The sequence below is a fragment of the Pleurodeles waltl genome, chromosome 5, assembly GCF_031143425.1.
Source record: "Pleurodeles waltl isolate 20211129_DDA chromosome 5, aPleWal1.hap1.20221129, whole genome shotgun sequence".
In the NCBI taxonomy this organism is placed as follows: domain Eukaryota; kingdom Metazoa; phylum Chordata; class Amphibia; order Caudata; family Salamandridae; genus Pleurodeles; species Pleurodeles waltl.
The window spans coordinates 1,002,153,634-1,002,178,274 of record NC_090444.1 but is presented as its reverse complement, the minus strand read 5'-3'; the positions used below and the strand labels follow the sequence as shown (position 1 = coordinate 1,002,178,274).

The following is a 24,641-nucleotide window of genomic DNA, read 5'->3' as shown; positions in this document are numbered from 1 at the left end:
TCCAAACAGTGTGCATGTATGTGCATGGAAAAGGGTGGTCGGTTAGAGAAAGACAGAATTCTGCATACTTGGTGCTTGGAAAGTTAATTGTAAAGCAGGTACAAAACATACACATAGATGAAAGGGATGCACCCAAAGATGTCTGGAAAATGGTGTCAAATTGGTCATATACACCCGGATACTTTCAGGATCAGGGTGTAATTAAAGAAGGCATTTACACGTGGCACCCTTCTTTTAAATTGGAACTGACTGACACTGTGACAGATAACAAAGACAAAATTATCTACTGCTAAATGAGCAACTGATGTAATCTCATACATGGAATAATTTGAGGACAAGAAATGCATGAAGTTAGGAGATGTTACTTATACCCTAAAAAATGGATATCTATCAGATTTGAAACAATTACCATAGCCCTGAAAAAGTCTTATGGTGTTTTTTTGGGGACGACACACATTGGCTGTGCTCTTCTCCGCATTATAAAATTAAATGAAGAATATCCCATAACCACATATTTTTTTGAAATCGTCAATTTTTTATTCAGCTCACTGGATATTTTTGCGTACAGCCATATAACAATGTAAATTTGAATTGTGGGCATATTTGGGTGTGCCTTTTTAAAATCTATTTGTAGGTTTTGCCTATTTGGACTTTTAGAGTGAGTATTTCCAAGACTTGGGCACCCATGTTATTGGAACAAGTGCAACAACATTTAACACAACCATTCAAAGCAGTAGCTTTAAGGGTGACAGTTCGACATAGAACTAGTTGGATCGAGAGGAACGAAACCTAGGCAATGGCCAGGAAAAATTTGTATCATTCAGACATCCTACTAATTTTGCACTGAATTGCCATTTTTGGTTTACACCTTTTTTGTTGTCTTCTTGTGTGGTGACACTTTTTTTGTGTACTTTCACAGGCAGGAGACTTTTTCGAGCAGAAAATATCTTGCTGAAACTGTACAACTGATATGTGCCACAGCCAAGAGACATTGTCTACTCAAATCAGCCTGCTGCTGGCATCTCAGTTGAATGTGTACTAAAATTTCACACAGAGGACCGAAGAAATCCATTTTATATAATAATTTTGTGACAAAAACTCTGCAATCTCACCATCCACATTTCTAGAACTCCTCGAGGCGATTGTACTTAGACGGGGCTGCTTTAAGGTATTGTTTACTGTATTTTAATGTCTCTCTCCTGGGTTTATCTATTGTTTACATACACCATACTCTTACTCTTATTCTTATACAGAATGGTTCAGCGAGTGCGAGCTCAGTGAGCAAAATGTCTCATGCTGTTTAGACCTATTCCGTTCTTGCATGGATTCACGTTTCCATGATTCAGGCGATGCCTGGTTTGTATCATTAGGCTGCCACATCTTGCGGCAAGATGTATATTAATTTTTAAAGATCAGAAAAAGAGGTTATGATTCGGAAGACTCCTCTCCTACAGCAAATAAAAATGCATATGCAATTACTACTCAGAAAACGGCACGAGACGCGCGCGCGCACTTGGATCTCTCTGGTACGCTCCATTTAGGTTACATGCAGATTTGAAAATATTCAATTCCCAGTTGTTAAATGTGCTTTGTGTTGCTTAAAGATAGAGCATTTTCCTCTTCTTGTTCATTGAATTTTGAACCATGCCCTTACTCGATCTATGCTGAAGAAACAATCTGGCACTGGTGGATGAGCAAACCAGCAGTGAAAGCTTTCACCGAGTTTATGCAGCTGCCAGGTTGGCACAATCTTCAAAACACCCAGGACATGGAGTGCCAGTGATGTGCACTGAACCAAGACATATTTCTAGATGCCACGCGAACGATGAGAAATATGCATTTACATAAACAAGGCCGATAAAACGAATAACAAGTCAGGGATGGAATGGGGTCGCTGGAATAATTGAAAGCGCGAAATCTGAGTCGGCACAAGGCCACAAGTGTTGCCTGACTGTGCAGCAACAGTATCTTTCTTCGAGTTCGCACGTGCAGTCTCGAGGGAGGGATGGAACCGAGAGCAGCAGTGCGGAAGCAGATGGAAGGTGGGCTGGCCTGCAGCACATTTGCAGAGGGCCCAATGGTGGGCAGCTATAAGAAAATGGCGTACACCAAATAGCTGCTGGTAAACTTGCTTCTCGTTTGCTTTTTTTCATCTGGACAAGAGAAAATTGCCCTCGTTTTATTTTTTTTTATACCTTTTCATTTAAGTTTGTCTTAATAGAACGTCGATGCGTTCCTGTCCTAATTCTAAAAGTAGTCTCGGTGAAGGCACACATGTATGGCTTCTGATGTGCTCAAAGTGCTCACATTTAAAAAAAAAATTGCTTAACTTCCAACTTCAGGGCAGCACCATTTGTGTCAAGGAATTCATGTCTTCTTAAAATACTCGACGCAAAGAATATTTAATATTCATACACTTGTAGTGTTAAATAGGTCCTTGTTATTGTTAGATATTTATAGTGAAGGCCGCACTCGTTCACTTAGATAAGGGTTTAATTTGTAAACAAAATAAAATGAAGTAGTGCAGGGGCTCAAATTAATTTGAGTCCTACTGTAGACTCTACGGAATGCCAAGATTGCCAACTACCAAACCTCCCTACCCTTAATTCCATCTCATGCCTCTTTCTCCTACCATACTTTCATTTATTATCTCTGTATCTTTCTCCTACAGGTCCTTTTTATTATGTCCTATCTTTCTCTTATCCTGTTCAAGGTGTCCAGTCTTTCTCTTGCACCTTTTTTTAGTGGGTTTCTGCCTTTAACTTGCTGAGGAGCAAGGTTTGATGAGTATACATAAGAGCCTGATTTAGACTTTGACGGACAGGTTACTCTGTCACGATCTTGACGGATATGCTGCCTGCCGTATTACAAGTTCCATTGGAATGAATAAACTTATAACTCATCAAACTCAAAATCAGGTCCTAAGTAATGGTCCTCAAAAATAAGTGCACCACCACCTACAATTACCTTTTGTTAGAAATGGGGTCTTTGATTGGCATTCAGGTTACCCCCTGTCCAAGCAAGGACCCTCACTCTAGTCAGGGCAAAAGAGAATCACCCGCAGCTAACCCCTGCTTACCCCCTTGATAGCTTGGCACGGGCAGTAGGCTTAACTTCAGAGTGCTAGGCGTAAAGTATTTGTACCAACACACAGAGTAACTTAATGAAAACACCACAAAATGACACAACACAGGTTTAGAAAAATAGGAAATATTTATCTAAACAAAATAAGACCAAAACGATAAAAATCCACCATACACAAGTCAAGTTATCAATTAAAAAGCAAAAAGAGTATTAATGTAGTTTAAAACACACACTAACAGTGTTAGCGTTAAATTGTACCTTGGGTGCGTCAAAAATAACCCGCACGAGCGAGTGTGAGTCAAAAAGGGCGTGCAAGGCGTCTATTTCACTCATGAGCGAGACCTTACGTAGTTTCTCCTTTCGTCAGGTCAGGGCGCGCCATTTCTTCTCTCCGCAGGAGAGCGATGCGTCGATCCAGTCAGCACTCCTGGGTCCGGGCAGGCCTTGGGTTGTTTTTACACGCACAGCGGTGCTTGCATCAGAAATCCAGCCGCACGATGATCCGAAAACCACACAGTGCGGGTTGCGATCTCCCAGCATCTGTCAGCGATGCTGCGCGTTGTTTCTCCAGCTCTGTGCATTGATTCTTTGGTCGCGTTTCAGGCGAGCATCGTTTTTCAGCCATGGAGCCGGCAGCGTCGTTTCTTCAGCCGCAGATTGGAGTTGCATCAACCTTTTCCCCGCACGGCACTCTGCGCGTGGATTTCCTCCTCTTATGCTGCCAGCTTTTCCTTTCAGGGTCCCAGGAACTGGATGGGCACCACAGGGCAGAGTAGGAGTCTCTCCAGAGAATCCAGGTGCTGGCAGAGAGAAGTCTTTGCTTTCCCTGAGACTTCAAACAACAGGAGGCCATCTCTAAATGAAGCACTGGGAGAGTTCTTCTCAAGATGGAAGGCACACAAAGTCCAGTCTTTGCCCTCTTACTCTGGCAGATGCAGCAACTACAGGATAGCTCCACAAAGAAAAGTCACAGGCAGGGCAGCTCTTCTTCCTCAGCTCTCCAGCTCTTCTCCAGGCAGAGGTTCCTCTTGTTTCCAGAAGTGTTATAAAGTCACTGGTTTTGGGTGCCCTTCTTATACCCATTTTCTCCTTTGAAGTAGGCCTACTTCAAAGCAAAGTCTCTCTTGATTGTGAAATCCTGCCTTGCCCAGGCCAGGCCCCAGACACCCACCAGGGGGTTGGAGACTGCATTGTGTGAGGGCAGGCACAGCCCTTTCAGGTGTGAGTGACCACCCCTCCCCTCCCTCCTAGCACAGATGGCTCATCAGAATATGCAGGCTACACCCCAGCTGCCTTTGTTCCACTGTCTAGTATGAGGTGCAACTGTCAAACTGACCCTGACAGCGAATCCATAAAAAGACAGAGTCACAGAAGCGTTTTCAAACACACAATCTCAAAATCAACTTTACTAAAAGATGTATTTTTAAATTGTGAGCTCAGAGACCCCAAACTCCGCCTGTCCATCCGCTCCCAAAGGGAATCTACACTTTAATCAAATTTAAAGGTAGACCCCATGTTAACCTATGAGAGGGACAGGCCCTGCAACAGTGAAAAACGAATTTAGCAATATTTCACTGTCAGGACATATAAAACACATTACTATGGCCCTCATTATGAACAGCGGTAAAAACCGCCATGTTCATGCTGGCAGTGAAAACACTGGCCGCCTGCGTCCCTGGATCCCCGCCGGCCGCATAAAGAACGGCCTGGCCGGGACATTGACGGTGGCTCCACATGGAGCCGCTGCCAATGCCTCTGTGTGGCGGGTGCAGCTGCACCCATCGCGCAGAGACCTGTGCGATGGGGCACTGCACCGGGGCCCCTGCACTGCCCATGCCAAGTGCATGGGCAGTGTAGGGGCCCCCAGGGGTGCCCCGGTGCACCCCTTCTGCCAGCCTTTCCCTGGTGGGGAAACCCGCCAGGGAAAGGCTGGTGGCTGAGGAAATATTATCCGAGTGGCAGCACCGCTGCCCAGTTAGATAATGTTTTTGACTGCCGGCAGGCTGCCTGATGGAGGCAGCCAGCCCGGCAGTGAGTGAGGGCTGCCGATAGCAGCCATCATGGGGTACATTATGTGGTGGTGTGGCCCGCCATACCGGCTGGCGGTTTTACCCGCCACCGCCAGCATGGTGGGCCACACCGCCATGTTCATAATGACCACCTATATGTCCTACCTTAACCATACACTGCACCCTGCCCTTGGGGCTAGCTACGGCCTACCTTAGTAGTGTCTGACATGTAAGAAAAGGGAAGGTTTGGGCCTGGCAAGTGGGTACACTTGCCAAGTCGAATTTACAGTTAAAAATGCACACACATACAGTGCAGTGGCAGGTCTGAGACATGATTACAGAGCTACTTATGTGGGTGGCACAACCAGTTCTGCAGGCCCACTAGTAGCATTTGATTTACAGGCCCTGGGCACCTCTAGTGCACTGTATTAGGGACTTACTAATAAATCAAATATGTCAATCATGGAAAAGCCAATTACATACACATTTTGTAAAGGAGCACTTGCACTTTAGCACTGGTTAGCAGTGGTAAAGTGCCCAGAGTAACAAAAACAGTAAAATCGGAGTCCAGCACACATCAATAACCTGGGAAACAGAGGCAAAAAGTTAAGGGAGACCACGCCAAGGATGAAAAGTCTAACACCTTCATACATTCCTCACTGCATATCAATTCAAAACTGCATTGAATCCCCTTGTCAGAACCTTTTCTGAGGCCTTTTACTCCTATGTCAAGGAGCTCGATTTACCATGGATTATGAGTAAATGGGCCAAGTAGCCCTTCTGCACTTGACTCTCAGTAGTAATGTGGTTTAGCAGTCCAAGGCTCCACAGGGATTGTGGAAGGGGATACAGGATAGTGAACACGGTCTCACAACTCAAAATTTATGCAGCAGCAATAAATCACTGTTCAGCCAAACACACACTTTGTTTTTAAATTCAGTATCCTTATTAATCATATGTACTAAAAGGAAAAATAAGCAATGGAGAATAAAATGTGAAGAAGTAAAAGTCAAACTGTACAGCACTAGCTGTATTTGCTTTCATGCAGACTACCAGTAGATCAGTATACATATATTGGAGATAATGAATCATAATGAAAGCAGGAAATAAAATTGACAACATGTTGTAACATCAGCAGTCAAAACAAAAGAGATTACCAAGTTGTTTTCCATTCTGATATAATAACCTTAATTCTCAAGTTTAATAACAAATCTACTAGGGATGCATGTTTTTGTGATATGGTAAGGGAAAGGGGATCAGCATGAATACCCAATGCAACGGTCAAGAAGTCAAGCACAAAAGTCCCTCTTGTGAAAGTGTGGAAGAGGAATTTAATTCTATTCCATAATGGATGATTTTTAATACACCAGTATAACATATGACAGTATAACATATGATCTCTGGTGCTTTGGTTGGTGCCGCATTTCCAACAAACGTCTGAGTTAGCCAGTCCCAGTTTGTGTAGACGTGAGAGTGTCCAGTATGTTTTGTGTAGTATCCAGAACTCAATATTGAACCAGGGATGTGGGGATTTTAGCACCGAAAGGTGCATTCCACATCATCTTCCAGGTTGGGTCTGTAAAATGATACATACATGTGAGAGGAATGTATAGTTCCCATTTGTTTTTTTAGTCGCTATACAAGTGATAATTTAGGTGATTCCAAAAATGGATTTATTCACCCGGGGTGTCCTGGACAAGCTGGTCTCGCCCTTGGTCACGGTCGCCGTGTGCCGAGGACGAGACCAGCTCATCCTGCACCCGGCCCACACCTTCTGTCAGAGATGGAAGGGGAATCGATTCCCCTTCCACCCTGACCACCCCCGGAAATTTGATGACATCAGCGCGCTCACTGCGGGCCGATGTCATCGAATAGTGCCGGGGTCGTGCTGGAAGTCATTTGCTTCCAGCGCATTAGGAGAGAGGGCTGTAAATAGGTGAGTCCTTCTTCTGGGGGGGCAGCTGGAAGGGGGAAACTGACACGGGGAAAGGAACTAGTTTTTCCTTTCCTCCTGTTGCGTGCTTTCAATATCCTGCGATCGTGGAGCAGGAATCCATCACTAGGCACCAGGGATCGTTTTTATTTTTTTTATTTTGGGGAGCGACCCCTTACGCAAGGGTCGCTCCACTGGGGGCATAGTTATATCTGTATTTTGGCCCCCTCTGGGGGCAGATCATCTGTTTTTTGGCCAATCTGCCACCGGGGAGGGAGAGGGTCAAAACCAAATAGACACCAGGGATTATGTTTATTATAATGTTTTAGGGAAGCTGGCCTGGGGGCAATATTTTTTTACATGTCTTGGCCCTGCCATGTTTTCGGCTGATCTCGCCCCCAGTGGAGTTGGGGGGGGGCAGGTCAAAACACACTAGGCCCCAGGGATTGTGTTGTGTGTGTTTATTGTGTCTTGGGGGTCACCCCTGGGGCAAGGGTCACCCCCCAAAAAGGGCACATTAGTGAAAGACATTTCTGCCCCCCTTGGGGGCAGATCGGTCTATTTCTTTTAGGCCTACCTCCCCCAATACACCAGGGATTTTTTTTCCCTTTGTTTTTTTTGGTTTGAGGGGGGACACAAAACTGTTGGTCATTTCTTCCCCTCCATGGGGGCAGATCGGCATATTTTTTTAGGCCCATCTGCCCCCAAGGGAAGCAGAATCCAGTTGACACCAGGGATTTTGTGTGTGCGTGTGTGTGTTTTGTGTGGGGGGTGGTCCCTTTGGTAAGGGGTTGCCCCCCAAAGAGGCACATTACTGATGGCCATTTCTGCCCCCCTGGAGGAATCTGAATAAGAAAATGTTGGGGAATCCACGCAATCCACACCTCTCTGGACTCCTCCAGGTGTCCAGTTTCCAAAAATGACTGGGTTTGGTAGGTTTCCCTAGATGACCGCCGCACCTGGAAACGCAGGTGCCCCCCCTTGCAAAAATAGGTCGTTTTGTAATAGTTCATTTTGATGTGTCCACATTGTGTTTTGGGGCATTTCCTGTCGCAGGCACTAGGCCTATCCACAGAAGTGAGGTACCATTTTTATCGGAAGACTTGGGGGAACACTGGGTGGAAGGAAATTTGTGGCTTCTCTTAGATTCCAGTTATTTCCATCACCGAAATGTACGGAAAAAGTGTTTTTAACCCAATTGTGAGGTTTGCAAATGATTCTGGGTAACAGAACCTGGTGAGAGCCCCTCAAGTCACCCCATTCTGAATTCCTCTAGGTGTAAAGTTTTTAGAAATGTTCAGGTTTGGTAGGTTTTCCTAGGTGCCAGCTGAGGTAGAGGCCAAAATCCACAGATAGGTACTTTGCAAAAAACAGGTCAGTTTTCTTTGGGAAAATGTGATGTGTCCATACTGCGTTTCCTGTCGCGGCCATTAGGCCTACCCACACAAGTGAAGTACCATTTTTATTGGGAGGCTTGGAGGAACACCGAATAGCAGAACAAGTGTTATTGCCCCTTGCCTTTCTCTATATATTTGTCCTTCCAAATGTAAGACAATGTGTAATAATGACACGTATTTGAGAAATGCCCTATAATTCACATGCTATAATGGGGACCCTAGAATTCAGAGATGTGCAAATAACCACTGCTTCTCAGAGCCCATTTTGGAAATACAAAGGTTCCTTGATACCTATTTTTGACGCTTTATATTTTAGCAAATAAATTGCTGTACACCCGGTATACAATGAAAACCCATTGCAAGATGCACCTCATTTATTGGCTCTGGGTACCTAGGGTTCTTGATGAGCCTACAGGCCCTATATGTCACCGCAACCAGAAGAGTCCAGCAGACGTAAAGATAAATTGCTTTTGAAAATCTGACATGGCAGGAAAAAGTTACATAGTAAAACATGGAGAGAAATGCCTGTTTTTTGTCTCAATTTTTTTTTTTTTTTTTTATTTCAGCTGATATTTTCTATAGGAAAACCTTGTAGGATCTACACAAATGACCCCTTGCTGAATTTAGATTGTAGTCTACTTTTCAGAAATGTTTAGCTTTCAGGGATCCACCATTGGTTTCACACCCATTTCTGTCACTAACTGGAAGGAGGCTAAAAGCACAAAAAATAGTTAAAATGGGGTATGTCCCAGTAAAATGGCAAAATTGTGTTGAAAAATGTGGTTTTCTGATTTAAGTCTGCCTGTTCCTGAAAGCTGGGAAGATGGTGATTTTAGCACCAGAAACCCTTTGTTGATGCCATTTTCAGGGAATAAACCACAAGCCTTCCTCTGCCGCCCTTATTTTAAAAAATAACAAACTTGTTGCTGTATTTTGGCTAATTTCTTGGTCTCCTTGAGTGGAACCCCCAAACTCTGGGTACCACTAGAATCCCTAGGATGTTGGAAAAAAGGACGCAAATTTAGTGTGGGTAGCTTATGTGGACAAAAGGTTATGAGGGCCTATGCGCAAACTACCCCAAATAGCCAAAAAAGGGCCTTGGACCTGAGGGAGAAAAGGCTTGGCAGCGAAGGGGTTAAAGAAGTTTGATGAGAGAAAGACTGGCAATGTACTACACAAAAGGTTAATGAATGGGGCAATCATCATGTTCATCACTTCAGCTCTGCCCACCATGTAATGAATCTGGGAGACCTCAAGAGCGGAAGATCTTTGATAGTAGCTTATTTTCGTTGAGAGCTCTTGATTCTCACAAGTCATTAGTGAACCAACCTCCCAGAAATGTAATCGAAGCAATCAAAGAGGATTGCAATTTTATCCCTGAGTTTTCTACAACCTCAGGGTTGCAGAAGTAGTTCAAGGGAAAGATTTCTGTCTTATCCTTGTTGAGGGTGTTGCCTGATACTAATAAGGATTTTTCAGTTTCCTGTAGGGAAAGCTAAATGGCCTAGTAGGCATCTTCTATAAATATTAAAACATCACCAGCATTAGTTGCAGCTGTCTGCTTGAGCGAAAGGAAATGCCTAGAATGTTGGCATTAGGTTAACGGTCTGTGAGTAAGGGTTCTATCACCAGTAAGAAGGGGTGATAGGGGACAGCCCTGGCATGTGCCCTATGAGAGCTTAAAGGAGAGAAGTGGACACTGACTCTCACTTTAGATTCTGTGTTTTGGGTATAGCACTTCAATCATCCAAATACAGTCAAGACCCAGACAATATTTCTCTAGAACAACACATAAGAAGGTCCATGAAGCCTTGTTAAAGGTCTTCTCTACATTGATGGCCAGCGCTGCTATTGGGGAGTGTTAGAAATTGGGTTTCTGGTTGGTTAGGGTATGCACCTAAGCCAGGTAGAACCCACCCACTCTAGTCAGGGCGAGGGAGTTACACACCCAAGATAACCCCTGCTCACCCCCCTTGGTAGGTTCGCATGAGCAGTCAGGCCTATCCCAGAGGCAATGTGTAAAGCCTTTGCACAACACACAACACACAACACACGTGATGTACTATCCCCACCACAAAGGAAACATAGCACCAAGTTATACAAAAATAAACTGCATTGTACACAACATCATGAGACCAAACACACCATGTCAGTAATACTCTGCTACCCAAGCAGCTGTCAGAACATTACACAGTACTAATTACTCTGCAGAAACCAGAAGAAGCCACATATAATACACAGGTTACTCATTATTCTGCAACACAAGCAGTATCCAGGAAAAACATTACTACAGTGATGCACATGTCACAAGATCCTCATAAATGCCCATACTAGGAACATTAGGAAACACATGCCAAGTTATAGAAACATATTAGCATAGAATTACCATAAAAGGAACATTAGCAGATGCAGGTCAAGTCAGGAAAACAGGTTAGCATAACATTCCCAGAATGCCCATTAAAGGAACATCAGAAAATATATGGCAAGTCAGGAGCACAGATCAATATAAATTCCCAGACATCATTAGGAATACTTATAGCATGGGAAACACCCACTCATCACTGCCAAATATAATGATTACACATAAGATGAAACATAGACACATCCTCAGGGAGGTACATATCATGGTAAAACACCAAAATATCATGACATTGGCATGGATGCACCTTTACCAACACAACACTCTACCAGGAGCGGTAACCCCAAAGCAGGAGCTCTCATGCTCCGATGGATGGCAATCCCAAAAAGGTGGTGATGTGGGGGAACGGGTGAACCCACTTGTGCAATTGAGGTTTGGGAGCGACACGCCCCCCCTCCAATCCTCTGGTAAAAAGCAGAGTGCCTGGTGGGGAGCCTCTGATGAGGCGTCCTTCCCCGCCCATCCTTTAAAAACAGAAAAGGGCCTGGTAGGGTAGGGGGCCGCCAATGAGGCTTTCGCTTCCACCCGTCCTTGGGACACAAAAGGGGCCAGTGGGGCGGGGAAGGCTCCGATGAGGCCTCCTCCCTGCCCATCCTCAAAGGGCTGGCGGACTCGCTCACACCGACCTGGTGTGCGAGTCAGCTGCTGCCTGCCCGGGCCGCAGCAGTGTCTCTGGTAACAGTTTGGTGCCGGTTGGTGCCCCGGGGGCACTCTTCGGAGTGTGCGTTGCCCCAGGGGCACCGCTAGGAGTGCACTCGCTCCAGGTTGCTTTTCTTTGTTCCCCGGGGGCCTTGGGGGCAGCGCATTTCTGGCAATTAGAATTTGGAACGCCTGGGTCACGGCGGTGATCCTTTCACAACAACGTGCTGTCAAGACATGATTACATAAGGAAGAAGCGCCCTCCGGGTGCTAAAGGGGATAAAACAAAAGTGCTCTCAAAGTGCCAAAGCGCTTGAAGGCAATTAAACAGAGTGCTTTCATGCTTTCCAGGCACTATGCAGCAAGTGGCAGGGGTCAGGGGCCACAGCACCCAGCCCCTGGGGACACAAAGGTGGAGCACTGGGCGGGAGGGCCCAGCAGCAGACCAGCTCAAAGGGTTGCAGTCAGTGGCAGTTCCTCCAAGTGATCAAGCAGGTCACAGGTCAGCACAGCAGCAGCAGTCCAAGGCTGCTCCTGGTGAGTTCCTCCAACAGCATTCTCCTTCCAGTTACAAACATGTTCAAGTGTCCAGAGTATCTCCAAATTGTGGGGACAAATCCCCTGTACTTATACTCAGTTTTGCAAAGGTTTAACAAAGAGTAGGTTTCAACCAGTTACAACTGGTTCTGGGAGTGTCGCCTCTCTCCTCCAACACAGGCTCCAGACATTAGTTGGGGGTAAACGAGCTCTTAGTGTGAGGCCAGCGCACACCCTTTACAGATGCATATGTGCCCGCCTCCCCTTTCTCTCAGCCCTGGAAGACCATTCAAAATGCAGATGCACCTCTGTGACACCTCCACCCTCCCTTTGTACAGGCTGACTGAAAAGTATTCACAAAGCTCAATTGACACTCTGCCCAGACGTGGATTGGAGTCCAGCTGCAAAACACCAGAGTCATAAGCACAGAGAAATGCTCATTTTCTAAAGGTGGCATTTCTCTAATGATAATAAAAAATCCAGCTACACCAGTAAGCAGCATTTCTCACTACCGTTAAAACCATACCAAACATGCCCACGCTACCCCTCATAAATCAAACTATATCCCCTATACATAAAGCAGGGCATTTCCAATGCAATCCTATGAGAAGACAGCACTTACAGCAGTGAGAATCAAATAGGCTGTTTGTCACTACCAGGAAGGTCACACATCCAGGCACATGTCCTGCCTTCTACATACATAACAGCCTGCCCATGGGGCTAGCTAGGATCTACCTTAGGGTTGACTTACATATAGAAAAAGGGGAGTTCTGGGCCTGGCAAGTAAATTTAGATGCCAAGTCCCTGTGGCAGTAAACTACCCACGCAGGTCCTGCGCTAGTAGGCCTGAGACAGCTTTGGTGGGTGGCGCAAGCAGCGCTGCTGGCCCACTAGCAGCATTTAATTTAGAGGCCCTGGGCACAGAGATACCACTGTACAAGGCACTTACAGGTAAATTAGATGTTCCAGTAAGGTGTAAGCCAATCATACCAACTTTAGAAGGGAGAGCACCTAAACTTTAGCACTGATCAGCAGTGGTAAAGCGCTCAGAGTCTTAGAACCAACAGCAAGAGGTCAGAAAAAATAGGAGGAAGAAGGCAAAAAGACTGGGGATGAACCCGTAAAAAGGGCCAATTCCAACTGGGAGAGTATTGTTTTAGCTTTGACCAATATGTAGCAGAATAGTCTGATGCTATCAGTGCCAGTCTCACTTTGAGAAAGCCAGTCTGGCACATGTAAATGAAGTTCTGAATGACCATCTCAAGGTGGGTGGTGAGGATTTTTACATATATTTTGCAGCTGACATTGAAAAAGGAAATAGGTTTGTAATTTGTAATGTCTAAGTGGTGTTTTTGTGTTTTAGGAATAACTAGGATGGTGGAAGTAGCAGCCATGCCTGAAATGATACCGGAGGAAGTGTATTGATGAACTGCTGCCTCGGATGGGGCTATCTAGTTCTGTATGAAGACTTTGTTACATTTTCCTGAGTACCCATATAGGCCAGGGGGCTTTTCCACTTTAAGACTCTGGATGGCCTTCCAGATTTTAATTTGGTTCATAGGTGGATTTAGTGTGTCTCTCATTCCAAGAGAAGGACGGTATGGTAATCTTGGAAAGGTAAGATCTACAGTTATCTGGATTAACCATCCTGGTAAAATTGTATAGAATGAAGTAAAATTCATGAAAAAATCAAAGAATACCAGCCCTCAGGGTAACAGTTTATCCGTTATTATTTCAAATAGCATGTATTGTGGCTTTCCCTTGAATGTATTTTAGATAGTTTGCTAATGCTTTCTCTGCACGATTCCTGCCACAAGCGTTTTTGGCCTTAGAAATATCTGTCCATTTCTGTGATGTCATACTCAGGATTGTGTTAAACTTGTATTGGAGATTATGTAATCATGATAAGGCAGCAGAGCCCTTAGTACTTCTGGGGGCCTTCTCTGCATCCTTGATTCCTCATTCCAAACATGTCAGTAGTATGTGGAATTGTTAATTTTTATGCAATCAGGCGTATCATAATCCATCTCAGTGTAGATTTTGGCATGCCCCATCTGGTAGTAGGTGTGGCATCAAAAGTGTTGTTTTCTTTACAAAACGTGTCAAGGGCTACAGAAATGGCTTGCTCGGATGGAGTCATTAAGGGCCAGATGTAGCAAGCCGTTTGCATGTCGCAAACTGCGAAAATCGAAGTTTACGCCACGCAAACGGCCTCACGCGATGCGCATTCACAAATTGCAAGTCGGTACCGACTCGCAATTTGTGAATGCGACTCGAGAATAGGAAGGGGTGTTTCCTTCCTATTTGCGACTCGCATCGCAATTCAGAATTGCTTTGTGACCGTGAATGCGGTCGCAAAGCAACTAGCAGTTACCACCAGTGTCACACTGGTGGTAACTCATTCGCAAAAGGGAATGGGCTCCCATGGGACACCTTCCCCTTTGTGAATGTCGGCAACAATATTTTTTCAGAGCAAGCAGTGGTCCTATGGACCACTGCCTACTCTGAAAAAACGAAACCAAATGGTTTCAGTATTTTTTTTCATTTTCCAACTCGTTTTCCTTTAAGGAAAACGGGCTGCAAAATTAAAAATAAAACTGCTTTATTTAAAAAGCAGTCACAGACATGGAGGTCTGCTGACTTCAGCAGGCCACCATCCCTGTGAGTGCAGGGACTCCCTATGGGGTCGCAAAATGTGACCCACCTCATGAATATTGATGAGGTGGGTCTTTGCGACCCCATAGTGAGTCGCAGACGGTGTCTGAGACACCATTCTGCATCCGAGATTGTGACTCAGAAATTGCGAGTCCGACTGACTCGCAATTTCCGAGTCGCAATCTCGGACTTTACTACATGTGGCCCTAAGTCTCCATGGTTTGGTTCAAGCTGAAATGTTCCCCTGAGTGATGTCTGTGGATATACATGCATGGTCAGATAAATTAATTGGTTCAATTTTCAGATTAATAGTTAGGTGGGTAGGTTCTTTCCCACTAGTAGGCAGTCAACCCTAGAAAAAGATTAATGGGGTTAAAGTAAAATGTATAATTCCTTCCTGTAGGGTTATAGAGTCTCCAAATGTCTATCCAGTTGTGATTCTCACAGAGTTGCCTCATGCATTTATGAGATTTACTACCTAGGAGTTCAGTTTTCATTATCCTATCTAGTATCCCATCCACTGGTAAATTGAAATCCCCATGCATTATCACATCAAAACCCCCCTTGAGATCTAAGTGTTCAGGTATCTCTAGAATTCTGTAGATTTATCAGAAGAGGTATATTTGTTGATGATATAAAGGACTTTATCATTTTTCTCAACCTTAGAATTCAGCCATCTGCCTTGATTGTCATATGAGTGATCCTCCATAGACAATCCAGAATTCTTGGGAATTAGAGTAGTAACTCCATTTTTTTATGAGATAAAGTAGAACAGTCAGTTTTGGCCACCCATATACCATAGAAATTAGCATGTTTATTGGAGTCACGTCTGGTTTCTTGCAGCAGGATGATATCTCCTTTCGGTTTTAAACAACTGCCCGCTAGCTTCCTCATTTTGTCGACATATAGGTCTCAATGGTTGAGAGTAATCAGGAATATTGAGATATTTTAAAAGGACATAGGTGTGGAATCTCTGCGCGTGGACTGAATATGTTGGAACTGATGGAAGAGGACAAAGATGTGAGCCAGTGCCAGAGCTTCTGGGGTCTACTTTGTATTGTGGTAACAGGCAAGTGTGTGTTCCATACATTGCTAAGATACAAGCATGGCGAGCGATTGATGAAACGTGTAACATTCCTGCTTGGAAAGGAGGCCTTCAAGGGACAGGAGGAGAAGGGAAAGACAAATCAAGTATTGAAAACGTACAAAAGGAAACATCAAAATAAGATTTTAAGCAACCAGAAACCTACTCATGAATCTACCACAACAACCACTCCCAAGGAGCGCTTAATGTGTTTCATCCCACCCTAATTTATAAGAAGAGCAAAGAAGAGCATGAGGCGCCACAAGCTAGCACACCAATGATCAAGTCAGTTCCAACACTCACCGAACATAGTCCTAGACCAACATATAGAAACCGAAAGACATACAAAAACCTGAATATGGGTATGTATGAGCAAAGAGCAGCAGGCTTATAACATATTGTTATGGATATGAGAGACCTGTACATGCAGACCACCCCCCAAAAACCTTCATTTACTATGTAAAGAAAACTGGAAAATTCTTACAGCATCAGAAGACCATCTGATAACTTTGCTATGGTGAAGACTGCACTATGTGAGAACAAAAAGAAGTATATGACCTGAATAGACACCACAGAATCAAAATTCTATGTCTGTTGTTGATTTAGAAGAGATGTAGTTCTTTAGCTCCACTGGTTCTGCAAAGATCAAGGCCTTTCTTTGAGAGTAATTCTGAATTTGGCTTGTCCTTTAAAGGAAAAAGGATGGCAAGGCCTCTCAAAGTTTTTCTTAAGCCTAGAAAGCCTTTATGTTTCATCACCATGTCTTTGGAGTAACTTTGTGCTATCAAAACCTGGCACAGTTCCATTGAATATGCTGCATTGATCACAAGTGAGTTAGAATAATTTTGAAGTGGCGCTATCTTACGGGACTAAAAATCATCACTCTCTATAATTTCTGTGATCCCAGGGTTGAAATCGTAAGTCTTCCAGATGGCAGCCAATGAGCTCTTTCAATTTGAAACTGTCTCCTGAAAGAGACATTCATTGTTTTGGGGATCCAGGAGTTCAAGAATTCAGTGCAGGAGTTAGGATCACATTCCACATCTTCTGTTAGGCCGAAAACCCGTAGGTTAACCCAAGGGTTTCAGTCTTCCAGCTCCAATATATCTCTAGATATGGTTTGAATCTTGTGTACTATCCTGGATGCTTGTTTTTTCTATGCATTGTTATTGTCCTCCAGGATGCTTATTCTTGATTCATCTTTAGAGTTTCTTCCCGCTAAATACTTGAAGTCTTGTCTAAGGTCCTGTAAATCACCCTGTGTCTGTGTTCTCTTTCATTTCCTGTGCCAAGTCATGCAAACCTTCAAGTGTTGAAGAATAAGGTTCAAATTTGGCTCAGAAAACCTGTTTGAATTTGATAGGTGAGTCTTTGTGGCATTTAATTTCCTTATTCTGTAGCTCAGCCATTCCAAACTTGGGATGGATTAGATATGATGTAGGATAGACAAAAACGTACTAAAGTGGCTGCACTTCCTACACTTTTGGACACTTATGTTTGGTAATAACTTCCTTGCTACACAATGCTGGACACTCAGTAAGAGAAAGGGCGTTCTCACTCTAAAATGTGACCTTTGAGTGTTTTCACATCAGATATATTAGTCGCAGTGGTAATTTCGGCATGAATGTCAGTTTTCTGTAATCCACCAAACTACAGACACGTATCTAGTGAAATAGGTCCAACACTAACACACGTGATGCAATCTGTAGTGGGTCCCCCTTCAGGTGAGTGCATGACTGTGATGTCATGATGCCTGGTACAGTCTTGCGTAGGAGTTGCTAGAATTGTACGAGTTATCATGCCATTTGTAATGGGAGGCCGTGAAATACAAGGAGTAAATTGTTTTAACACTAAACAATGATGAAGAGGATAAACGATCCCCCGGGGCACTCTGTGTGCATGTTATGAGGAAGGTGGTGCAGCAGTCATAGGTTTTGAGCGGTGAGACAAGGTGGGAAGTAATAATTTTAGGCCTGAGAGATGAATGAGTTAAGTGCCATTCCCCCAGGGTCCGTTGTATGCAGGAGTTATGATCTCTCCATCCTCAGCTTATCCATATCGTGGAGTCATCGTATCTTTGTGAAAGGATGGCTCCCAAATCGAATGGAAGGAGACTGTTGAAGTTTTGATTCAGCATCACACCCTCATCTGAGTATCACAATTCAAGCAGAGTGGCATGCGGTTGAGTGGCGGGTGTCCTTTTTGAATAAATCAGCGATTGGCCGGGGGAACCAAGTCACAGCAGGGATGAGTTCTTATGGCTCACCACAGCAGTCAAACATGTCCACCAGACCTCAAGGAGCACCAGACACTACCCGTCTGGTGGACGGTTCCAGATACTCTCATTGGTGTGCAGAATTGCTGCAAGGCTCTAAGTCAGGCAGCTCAGTCCTAGAGGTCCCCTTCTTAGGGAGCCAACACACTTAGGTACATGCCACATCCCCAAATGCACACTTTTATGAAAAAAGAAAAGTATTTTATTTTCTACAACACGTCACACAATGGAAAAATACAACATTCATGAACAATCGCACACTGCCACCTGAGGTCGGGGGTCCGGTGTTTCTTTGGTGATTCACTATCTCACTTCCTCCTCAGGTTAATCATGATAGTTATTGGAAAATTACTATTGGTAACATCCAGGGTATCCTCCATTAGCAGCCTGAGTCTAAAGAGTCCACTCTGAGTCTAATTTAAATCAATAGTGTTCTAACGCTGCAAAGCTAACTTGCACAAAGTTCCCCCTAGGCTGTTAGGCCTGAAATCAGTCTTACCTGCACTTGCAGGCATTGAGCATTTGGAATTCCTGAATGTGCCCCATCGGCTTGAAGCAGCTGCAGCTGAGTTCAGGCGAGTCTGCCGCATGGAGCACAAGCAGCTGCCCTCAGCGGGTGCAGAGTCCCTCATTTATTGCCACACTCACAAAGCGATTGGAGGTTCTCTGTGACTCCTGTGAGGCAAGTTTCTGGGTCGTCTGTTAGTGAATGAGGATTGTGATGATCCTGTTGTAGGTCCCTTGCCTGAGTGATGATGCACAGGTGATCCCACGGTGTCCTCACTTCTCCATTGGGGGGTAGCAGATCAGGTCACAGTTCTTGATGTTCACAGTGCCCCCCCGGCATATGGTGTCACTGTGTATCACAGCAATTGGGCTCCCCCCTGGCATGGTGAAGTTTTTGGTGACAGCCTCTCTTGGCATTCGGGGTCATGACCCACTACAGTGCAAGGCTATAGTTCTTAATGCATGGCAGTCTTTTCCACGGCTGCCCCTTCTGGCATATAGTGTCACTGACTCGGCACAGCGCTGGGCTCTGGCTGGAATGGTGCAGTGCGGCACACAGCTCGCTTCACGGTGGCCCTCCCCTGGCATATGGGGGGTTGCCATCTTTGTCCTGCACACTGGCAATGACCTGATTTGTGTAGCAGCTGTTTCCTCATACCTCGCAGAGCGAGTCCACTCAACAAGGCTTCTCACTGGATCTCTCCCTCAATCAATCAATCAATCAAGGATTTCTAGAGCGCACTAATCACCCGTTAGGGTCTCAAGGCACTGAGGGGGAGCTACTGGTCGTAAAGCCATGTCTTGAGGCATTTCCTGAATGTCAAGAGGTCTTGGGTCTCGCAAAGGTGGAGCGATAGGGAGTTCCCAGTCTTGGCGGCTAGGTGAGAGAAGGATCTTTCTCCGGTGGTGGTGCAGCGGATGCGGGGGATGGAGATGAGGTGAGGCTGGCGGAGCGAAGATTGCGGGTGGGGTTGTGGAAGGTGAGTCTGTCGTTGAGGTAGGCTGGGCCTGTGCCGTGGAGGGCCTTGTGTGCGTGGATGAGGAGTTTGAAGGTGATCCTCTTTGATACTGGTAGCCAGTGAAGGTCTCTGAGGGGGGGGGGAAATGTGGTCGCGGCGTGGGATGTCCAGAATGAGGCGGGCGGATGCGTTCTGGATTCTTTGCAGCTTTGTTAGGAGTTTGGTTGTTATTCCTGCATATAGGGCGTATCCGTAGTCCAATCGGCTGCTGACCAGGGCGTGGGTGACAGTTTTCCTGGTTTCGAAGGGAATCCACTTGAAGATTTTGCGGAGCATACGGAGAGTGTTGTAGCAGGAAGAGGAGATGGCATTGACCTGTTGAGTCATGCTGAGTGTGGAGTCCAAGATAAAGCCTAGGTTGCGTGCGTGGGTGAAGGCGCGGTTCCTAGGGAGGTGGGCCACCAGGAGTCATTCCAAGTTCAGGGGTTGGTGCCAAAGATGAGGATTTCCGTCTTATCTGTGTTTAACTTGAGGTGGCTTGATTCCATCCAGCTGGCGATGGCGTGAAGTCTGTTGTGGAGGTTGTTCTTTGCAGTTGTAGGGTCTTTCGTGAGGGAGAGGATCAGCTGAGTGTCATCTTCGTAGGAAACTATGTTGATGTAGTGGGTTCATGCGATGTTGGCGAGGGGGGCCATGTAAACGTTGAAGAGCGTGGGGCTAAGCGAAGATCCTTGGGGAATGCCACAGATGATTCTGGAGGCTTCTGACAGGAACGGTGGGAGGCGGACTCTCTGGGTTCTGCCTGAGAGAAATGACAAGATCCAGTCGAGTGCCTTGTCGTGGATTCCAGCGTTGTGGAGGCGTGTGCGGAGTGTGTGATGACATACTGTGTCGAAGGCTGCGGAGAGGTCCAGGAGGATGAGTGCTGCTGTGTCTCCTTCGTCGAGCATGGTCCTAATGTCATCTGTGGCAGCAATGAGTGCAGTCTCGGTGCTGTGGTTTCTGCGGAATCCGGATTGGGAGGTGTTGAGTAGCTTGCTGTCTAACAGGAACCAGGATAGTTGGATGTTTACAATTTTTTCGATGACCTTGGCTGGGAAGGGGAGGAGGGAGATCGGCCGGTAGTTCTTGGGGTCATCTGGGTCTGCCTTTGGTTTCTTCAGCAGGGCATTGATTTCTGCATGCTTCCATCTTTCTGGGAAGGTGGCTGACTCAAAGGAGCTGTTGATGGTTTTGCAGAGGTGGGAGGCGATGATGATGTTTGCCTTATTGAAGATATGGTGTGGGCAGGGGTCCGATGGTGATCCCAAGGGGATGGAGGCCATGGTGGTGGCGGTGTCCTCTATGTTGATGGGGGTCCAGGTGTGGAGGAAGTGGGTGTTGCTTGGAGCGTTGGGTTCTTGGGTGTTTGTAGTCAGCTGGTGGGTCTGGGGTTTGAAGCTATTGTGGATTTCTTCTACCTTTCGACGGAAGTGGGTTGCCAGTGAGTTGCAGAACTACTGTGATGGCGGAGGTTCGTTGGAGCAAGTCCTGGGGGTGGAGAGCTCATTGACGATGCCGAAGAGCTCTTTACTGTTGTGAGCGTTGGCGTCAACGCAATTTTTGAAGTGGGTCCTTTTGGTGGTGCGGATCAGTTGGTGATGTTTGCGTAGGGCATCCTTGAAAGCGATGTGGTTGGAGTTGGTAGGGTCAAGGTGCCAGGTGTTTTCCATTCTGTGACATAGCTGTTTGGATTCCTGTAGTTCTGGGGTGAACCAGCTGGCCTTGATTCTGTCAGAGGTGTTTTTTTTTTTTTTTGAGTGGTGCGAGGGTGTTGGCGCATTCTTCTATCCAGCGATGGAGGTTGGTGGTGGCTGTGTTAGGGTCTTGGGTCCCAGGGGGTGGGGCCCGGGTGAGAGTGGAGATCAGTTGATCCGTTGATATTTTGCTCCAGTTGCGTCGGGGGGTTGTGTGAGGTGGTGGTGAGTGACTGGTTTCTGGTAGGAGAAGTGGATGCAGCGGTGGTCTGTCCAGCTGAGTTCGGTGGTGTGGCTGAAGGATACGTGGTTGCTGGCTGAGAAGATGGGGTCGAGTGTGTGGCCTGCGGAGTGGGTGGGTGTAGTGACGAGTTGCTTGAAGCCGAAGTTAGCGAGGTTGTCGATTAGGTTGGTGGTGTTGATATCGTTGTTATTTTCTAGGTGGAAGTTTAGGTCACCAAGGAGGATGTAGTCTGTTGAGGCAAGGGCTTGGGAGCTGATGGCGTTGGCGATGTCGTCGCAGAACTGCGGTCTGGTTCCAGGGGGTCTGTAAACCAGTGTTCCTCTGAGTGTGTTGTTGGCGTTGATGTGGATTTTGAAGTGGAGGTGCTCGGCGGAGTTGATGGTGTCGTTGGAGTTGGTGGAGACTCTTATGGTGTTTTTGTGGACTATGGGGATTCCTCCTCCTGGTCTGTTGATTCGGTCTCTTCTGGTGATCTTGTAGTTTTCTGGTATGGCTATGGCTACGTCTGGTGCCGAGGCCGAATTCATCCAGGTTTCGGTGAGGAATGCGACATCGGGCGAGTATGTGGTCAGGACGTCCCAGAGTTCAATTGCATGTTTGTGGACGGAGCGGGTGTTAAGTCGGATGCATCTTAGGCGGTTGTCTGTTTTGATTTGGAGTTTGGAGGTTAGGTTGCAGGTGAAATTGCAGGCTTTGCAGGAGAAGGGTCCTTTGGTGCGCGTCGGTGTGGACTGGAAGCAGATGGAGGAGCATCCTGGATTAAGGGCGTGGAGTTCGTCGGCAGTGTAAAGGTGTTCGGTGGCGGGGAGGCGTGTTGGCCAGCGGGTCTGGTGCTGGGCGGGGTCTTGGCATGGACGGGCGCAGACATGCTTGCCTTTGGCCGCCAGCGGCACGTCCGCCCTGCGGCCGGCAAAAGAGGGGAGGTAGGAGGGAGTGGCAGCTGGGAGGAGGGAAGGAAACCTCCAATGAGAGTGCGGGAGCGGGGGCAGCAGGAATCAGGAGCGGGAAGAGCTCCGAGGAGGAGGGAGGGGGGGCAGGGCCTTCCAGGAGAGGAGAAGCCAAGAAGCCCAAACAAGCTCAAACAAGCCCAAACAAGCCCAGACAAGCCCAGACAAGGCCAAACAAGCCCAAAATAATGGCAGCACTTACCGGAGCAGTGGTGAGGAGGAAGCGACCTGCCTGCAAGGATGCAGGGTCAGAGGTCACCCTCCAACACTCTCCTGTTCCTCACAGGCCGCACTGGTCTTGGCAAACAAACTGGCACTGGTGCTCCAGACTCCAGGGTAGCTGGTGTTAGATTTTCTACATGAGGTCCCCTCACACAACAGGGAGACTAGAAGGCCTTGGCCCACAGGCCAGGTAACAGGCACAAGTCTTGCAGACCTTCTTCTCGCACAGCCCATCTGGCTGCTTGACAGATGACAATTTTTGGGGTCTCAGACTCTATTATTGTCCATTTCTTGATCCCAAATGTGATTTAGTTTATAAGTCTTTAAAATGTTATATTGAGGGTCTGCTTCTTTTGAAGTGACCACTATTCAGCTGCCTCTTCCTCTTGAAAAGCTGTCTGTCACAGCAGGAGAGACTCCAAAGCTGATAGTCCCACAGCAAAGGTCATGGATGTGACTAAAGTTCACACCTTGATTCCACAGTGATGTATGCATCAAATGTTTAGCCCAGGGCCTCCATCCCTATTCCTTTTGATTCTATAATCATCCCCATCTTCTTCCTGAGATGTGCCCAGGCCACATTCTTGAGACCTCCCACTGAATCAAAGAGCACCCACTGAAGTGTCAAGGGAAAGATTGGCTATACCTTCCTCACTGTCACTGTCTGTCCCACCCAGCTTACTGGAATTCAGCAATATACAAATCACCATACAGCCTGGTTCTCCCAAAATGGAATCCTGGGTCCTCCATGTGTTACAATATCTAGTGGCATACATACACCCAGTGCATGTATACAGTTGCGCACACTGCACAGTAATGTATCCTCTATGTACTGTAGCACTTCTAGACACACATACATCCAGCACATAAATTCACCATGAATGCACTGCACATCACTACAACCTTCATGTACTAAATCACTCACAGGCACACATATATCCAGCACATGCATTCACCTTGCCCGCACTCCACAGCATTACATCTTTCATGTATTGTACCACTCATAAGGCCCACATACATTTAGCACATGCATTATATGTGCATGCACTGAACAGCACAGCATTATCGCTTCCCAGGCACCCATACACCCAGTGCAGATATGCCACTTCTGCACTGAGCAGCACTTCACAACAAACCGTTATAGTTCAATGGTGAGTTAATCAGACAGAAGCAGAACTTTGAAAATGAGTGAGCCTGTAGGCCTAGTGACTAAGGTTAAAAAGGACCTGTTCACCCCTACTGATCACTACACTGTATGCTGGCATCACCTCACTTCCGTTCCTTAACATCTGTTGAAGGCGGTACCCTTTAATCACTAGGACGGTAGTGCTTTGGGTGCAACAAACCTCAGTGAGACAGACCTATGTCATGTGCACATACGCAATCTGTGTCTGCCTATGACAGTAAGAATCAGCATTAGGTGTTCAGACATCAGTACATTAGGGAACAGAAGGCAAGGTTGCATGTCCATTACCATGCAGAGGACCTTTGCATCCCAATATCCATTATGTCCTGATAAATGGTTCATCAAATGTCCAAGAACAGCATTCTCTTTGAAAACATTTGGACATTGTGGCCCATATTTATACTTTTTGACGCAAAACTGCACTAACGCAGTTTTGCGTCAAAAGAATTAGCGCCGGCTAACGCCATTCTGAAGCACCATGCGGGCGCCGTATTTATTGAATGACGTTAGCCGGCGTCAGCCGCCGGCGCCGGCTGGTGTGCGTTAAAAAAAACGACGTACACCAGGCAGCGCCGGCGTAGGGGGATATGGGGCTTGGGCGTCAAGAAATGGGGCAAGTCAGGTTGAGGCAATTTTTTCGCCTCAACCCGATTTGCGCCATTTTTTTTCACTCCAACCCCCATAGAAATAACTCCTGTCTTAGCAAAGACAGGAGTCATGCCCCCTTGCCCAATGGCCATGCCTAGGGGACTTCTGTCCCCTGGGCATGGTCATTGGGCATAGTGGCATGTAAGGGGGCACAAATCAG

General features: G+C 46.3%; 1 protein-coding gene across 2 annotated transcripts in view; it reads left to right on the top strand.

Annotated features, from left to right (window-relative positions):
- MOXD1 (monooxygenase DBH like 1) overlaps positions 1–24,641 on the top strand; it is a 759,590-nt gene that overhangs the window by 85,408 nt on the left and 649,541 nt on the right. The gene's annotated exons all lie outside the window — the stretch shown is intronic.